The sequence below is a fragment of the Arachis stenosperma genome, chromosome 6 (assembly GCF_014773155.1).
Source record: "Arachis stenosperma cultivar V10309 chromosome 6, arast.V10309.gnm1.PFL2, whole genome shotgun sequence".
NCBI classification, from domain to species: Eukaryota; Viridiplantae; Streptophyta; class Magnoliopsida; order Fabales; family Fabaceae; genus Arachis; species Arachis stenosperma.
The window spans coordinates 88,628,112-88,633,737 of record NC_080382.1 but is presented as its reverse complement, the minus strand read 5'-3'; the positions used below and the strand labels follow the sequence as shown (position 1 = coordinate 88,633,737).

The window sequence follows — 5,626 nt, the reverse complement described above, 5'->3', positions numbered from 1 at the left end:
CTGGCGTTTAACTCCAAGAAGAGTCTCTACACGAAATTGCTTCATTGCTCAGCCCAAGCACACACCAAGTGGGCCCGGAAGAGGATTTTTATGTCATTTACTCATTTCTGTACACCCTAGGCTACTAGTTTCTTATAAGTAGGACCTTTTACTATTGTATGGAAAATCTTTTGATCACTTTTAGATCTCTAGATCATCTTTGGACATTTTAGTTCTTAGATCATTGGGAGGCTGGCCATTCGGCCATGCCTAGACCTTATGCTTATGTATTTTCAACAGTGGAGTTTCTACACACCATAGATTAAGGTGTGGAGCTCTGCTGTACCTCGAGTATTAATGCAATTACTATTGTTCTTCCATTCAATTCCACTTGTTCTTTTACCAAGATATCACTTGTTCTTCAACATGATGAAGGTGATGATTGACGCCCATCACCATTCTCACCCATGAACAAGGTGACTGACAACCATTCTTGTTCTACAAGCATCTGAGGCTTAGTGAATATCTCTTGGATTCCTGATTGCACGATGCATGGTTGATCGCCTGACAACCGAGTGCTCGCCTGACAAACGAGCCAGCCATTCCGTGAGATCAGAGTCTTCGTGGTATAGGCAAGAACTGATGGCAGCATTCAAGAGAATCCGGAAGGTCTAACCTTGTCTGTGGTATTCTGAGTAGGATCCAATGACTGAATGACTGTGACGTGCTTCAAACCTGTAACCTACTGGGCGTTAGTGACAGACGCAAAAGAGTTATTCTATTCCGGTAGGGGAGGGAACCGAACCGGTGATTGGCCGTACTGTGACAGAGTATTGAGCATTAGCTTTCACTGCGAGGATGGGAGGTAGCTGCTGACAACAGTGAGACCCTATACGAGCTTGCCATGGAAAGGAGTAAGAAGGGTTGGATGAAGACAGTAGGAAAGCAGAGAGACGGAAGGGAAGGCATCTTCATGCGCTTATCTGAAGTTCCTACCAATGAGTTACATAAGTATCACTATCTTTATCTTTTATGTTATTTTCGTTCATCACCATATATATCTGAGTTTGCCTGACTAAGATTTACAAGATGACCATAGCTTGCTTCAATACTAACAATCTCCATGGGATCGACCCTTACTCACGTAAGGTTTATTACTTGGACGACCCAGTGCACTTGCTGGTTAGTTGTGCGAAGTTGTGTAATGCCATGGTATTGAGCGCACCAAGTTTTTGGAGCCATTACCAGGGATTATGAGAGTTGTGAAAAAGTATAGTTCACAATTTCGCGCACCAAGTTTTTGGCGCCGTTGCCGGGGATTGTTCTAGTTTTGAGCAAGCCTTTGGTAACATCAGTGCCAAGATCCGGCAACAACATCAAATTTTTGGTGTTATTGCCCGGGATTGTTCAGGCTGGACAACTGACGGTTCATCTTGTTGCTTAGATTAGGTATTTTTTTTTCGAAATTCTTGAAGATGAATTCTAGAGTTTCATGATGATTTGTTGAAATCTGGCTGGCTGAGAAGCCATGTCTAATCTGATTGGACCGAGGTTTCAACTTATCACCACAAGAGCTTGTTGATTTTGTATCAATCTTGCTTTTGGAGCAATGATTTGCTAAGGCTTGGCTGACCTTTGGTCATGTCTAGTGTTTTGGACCGAAGCTTTCTTTGAAAGCTTGGCTGGCTGTGAAGCCATGTCTAATTCCTGGACCGGAGTCTTAGACTAGCATTGCACTGATTCCTGGAATTCTCATTAAGAATTTTGATACTTTTTTCCACTTAATTTTCGAAAAATACAAAAAAAAATTTGCAAAACCATAAAATTCAAAAATATTTCTTGTTTGAGTCTAGTGTCTCATCCTAAGTTTGGTGTCAATTGCATGCATTCATATGTCTTAGTGATCTTCAAGATGTTCTTGATGATTCACTTGCTCTGATCTTTGAATTCTATTGACTTGAGTATTTTGTGTGTCTCATATGCATTTTCAGTTCATTAGTGTCAGTAGTATACAAACTGCTAAGTTTGGTGTCTTGCATGCATTGTTATTTGATTCTTGTTGCATTTTTATTATAAAAAATCCAAAAATATTTTTAATTTGTGTCTTTTCAAGTCAATGATACAAGGGATTGAAGATTCAGAACACACTGCAGAGGAATTATACAGAAAAAGCTGAGCATTCAAAAATGCCCAGTGAAGAAGGCAGACTGGCGTTTAAACGCCAGCCAGGGTACCTGGTTGGGCATTTAACGCCCAAAAAGGTAGCATTTTGGGCGTTAAACGCCAGAATGTATACCATTCTGGGCGTTTAACGCCAGGATGGTGCTAGGGGGAAGATTTTGTTTTCAAATCAATTTTTTTCAAGTTTTCCAAAATCAAATCTTTTTCAAATCAATTCTTTTCAATCAAATGTTTTCAAAATCAATTTCTTTCCTTTTTCAAAGATACTTACTAACAATTAATGATTTGATTGAACATCTCAAATTTGTTGCCTTTTCTGTTGAGAAAGGTTTTATGTTTGAATCATATCTTTTCTTGTTAGGCAAGTCATTTGTTTTCAAAATCATATCTTTTCAAATTGTTTTCAAATCATATCTTTTAAAATGGTTTTCAAATCATATCTTCTCAATCACATCTTTTTAAAACCATAACTTTTCAATCAAATCTTTTTAACCACATCTTTTTCAAAATAGTTTCAATCAAATCTCTTTGACTTCTAATTTTAAAAATCTTTTTCAAAAATCACTTGATTTCTTTTCCACTTTCAATTTTCGAAAATTATCAACATCTTTTTAATTGAATTTTCGAAAATTCTCTTCCCTCCTTCCCACATCCTTCTACTTATGGAGTACTACTCCTTCTTAATGCACAATTCGAACCTTATCTAATTAAAGTTCGAATTCTTCTTCTCCTTCTTCTTTCTATTTCTCTTTTCCTCTGACATTTCAAGGAATCCCTATACTGTGACATAGAGGATTCCACATTTTCTTTTTCTCTTCTCTTTCATATGAGCAGGAGCAGAGACAAAGGCATTCTTGTTGAAGCTGATCCTGAACCTGAAAGGACCTTGAAGAGAAAGCTAAGAGAAGCCAAAGCACAACTCTCTTTAGAGGGCCTGACCGAATTCTTCAAGGAAGAAGAACACATGGCAGCCGAAAACAACAACAATGCCAACAATGCAAGGAAGGTGCTGGGTGACTTTACTGCACCTACTCCTGATTTCTATGGGAGAAGCATCTCTATCCCTGCCATTGGAGCAAACAACTTTGAGCTTAAGCCTCAATTAGTTTCTCTAATGCAACAGAATTGCAAGTTCCATGGACTTCCAATGGAAGATCCTCATCAGTTTTTAGCTGAATTCTTGCAAATCTGTGACACAGTCAAGACTAATGGGGTTAACCCTGAGGTCTATAGACTGATGCTATTCCCTTTTGCTGTAAGAGACAGAGCTAGAATATGGTTGGATTCTCAACCTAAAGAAAGCCTGGACTCTTGGGAAAAGCTAGTCAATGCCTTCTTGGCAAAGTTCTTTCCACCACAAAGATGGAGTAAGCTTAGAGTGGAAGTCCAAACCTTCAGACAGAAGGATGGAGAATCCCTCTATGAAGCTTGGGAAAGATACAAACAATTAATCAGAAGATGTCCTTCTGACATGCTTTCTGAATGGAGCATCATAGGTATTTTCTATGATGGTCTCTCTGAACTATCCAAGATGTCTTTGGATAGCTCTGCTGGAGGATCTCTTCATCTGAAGAAGACGCCTGCAGAAGCTCAAGAGCTAATTGAAATGGTTGCAAATAACCAATTCATGTATACTTCTGAAAGAAATCCTGTGAACAATGGGACTAGTCAGAAGAAAGGAGTTCTTGAGATTGACACTCTGAATGCCATACTGGCTCAGAACAAGATATTGACTCAACAAGTCAATTTGATTTCTCAAAGTCTGTCTGGAATGCAAAATGCACCTGGCAGTACTAAGAAAGCTTCATCTGAGGAAGAAGCTTATGATCCTGAGAACCCTTCCATGGAAGAGGTGAATTACCTAGGAGAACCCTATGGAAATACCTACAATTCTTCATGGAGAAATCACCCAAATCTCTCATGGAAGAATCAAGAGAGACCTCAACAAGGTTTCAATAACAATAATGGTGGAAGAAACAGGTTTAGCAATGGCAAGCCTTTTCCATCATCTCCTCAGCAACAGACAGAGAGTTCTAAGCAGAATACTTCTGACTTAGCAACAATGGTCTCTGATCTAATAAAGACCACTCAAAGTTTCATGAGTGAAACAAGGTCCTCCATCAGAAATTTGGAAGGACAAGTTGGTCAGCTGAGCAAGAAAGTTACTGAACTCCCTCCTAGTACTCTCCCAAGTAATACAGAAGAAAATCCAAAAGGAGAGTGCAAAGCCATAACCATGGCCGAATTCTGGGAGGAAAGAGAGGAGGTGGACGCCACTGAGGAAGACCTCAATGGGCGTGCACCAATCTCCTCTGAGTTCCTCAATGAGGAACCTTGGGAATCTGAGGCTCAAAATGAGACCATAGAGATTCCATTGGACTTACTTCTGCCATTCATGAGCTCTGATGAGTATTCTTCCTCTGAAGAGGATGAGTATGTTACTGAAGAGCAAGTTGCTAAATACCTTGGAGCAATCATGAAACTGAATGACAAGTTATTTGGAAATGAGACTTGGGAGGATGAACCACCCTTGCTCACCAAAGAACTGGATGACTTGTCTAGGCAGAAACTGCCTCAAAAGAGGCAGGATCCTGGAAAGTTTTCTATACCTTGTACCATAGGCACCATGACCTTCAAGAAGGCCTTGTGTGACTTAGGGTCAAGTGTAAACCTCATGCCCCTCTCTGTAATGGAGAAATTAGGGATCTTTGAGGTGCAAGCTGCAAGAATCTCATTAGAGATGGCAGACAACTCAAGAAAACAAGCTCATGGACTTGTAGAGAATGTTTTGGTGAAGATTGAAGACCATTACATCCCTACTGACTTCATAGTCCTAGAGACTGGGAAGTGCATGGATGAATCCATCATCCTTGGCAGACCCTTCCTAGCCACAGCAAAGGCTGTGATTGATGTTGACAGAGGAGAGTTAATCATTCAAGTGAATGAAAAATCCTTGGTGTTTAAGGCCCAAGGACATCCCTCTGTCATCATGGAGAGGAAGCATGAAGAGCTTCTCTCAAAACAGAGCCAAACAGAGCCCCCACAGTCAAACTCTAAGTTTGGTGTTGGGAGGCTACAACCAAACTCTAAGTTTGGTGTTGAAACCCCACATTCAAACTCTAAGTTTGGTGTTGGGAGGGTTCAACACGGTTCTGAGCATTTCTGAGGCTCCATGAGAGTCCTCTGTCAAGCTAATAACATTAAAGAAGCGCTTGTTGGGAGGCAACCCAATGTTTTATAATTAATTATTTTCTTTTGTTATTTTATCTTTTTTGTAGGTTGATGATCATAAGAAGTCACAAAAACAATGAAAAAAGCAAAAACAGAATGAAAAACAGGAAGAAAAACAGCACACCCTGGAGGAGAAGAAGCTGGCGTTCAAACGCCAGTAATGCTAGCTGTTGGGCGTTTAACGCCCAGTCTGGCACCCTTCTGGGTGTTTAACGCCAGAAAGGGGCACCAGACT

At 40.3% G+C, this 5,626-nt stretch overlaps 1 non-coding gene across 1 annotated transcript; it reads right to left on the bottom strand.

Annotated features, from left to right (window-relative positions):
* Window positions 1-3,529: 3,529 nt before the first annotated feature.
* On the bottom strand, window positions 3,530-3,637 carry LOC130937593 (small nucleolar RNA R71). The gene has a single exon (XR_009068805.1). It is a non-coding gene; the product is annotated as a small nucleolar RNA R71 (small nucleolar RNA).
* Between the last annotated feature and the right edge of the window lie 1,989 nt (window positions 3,638-5,626).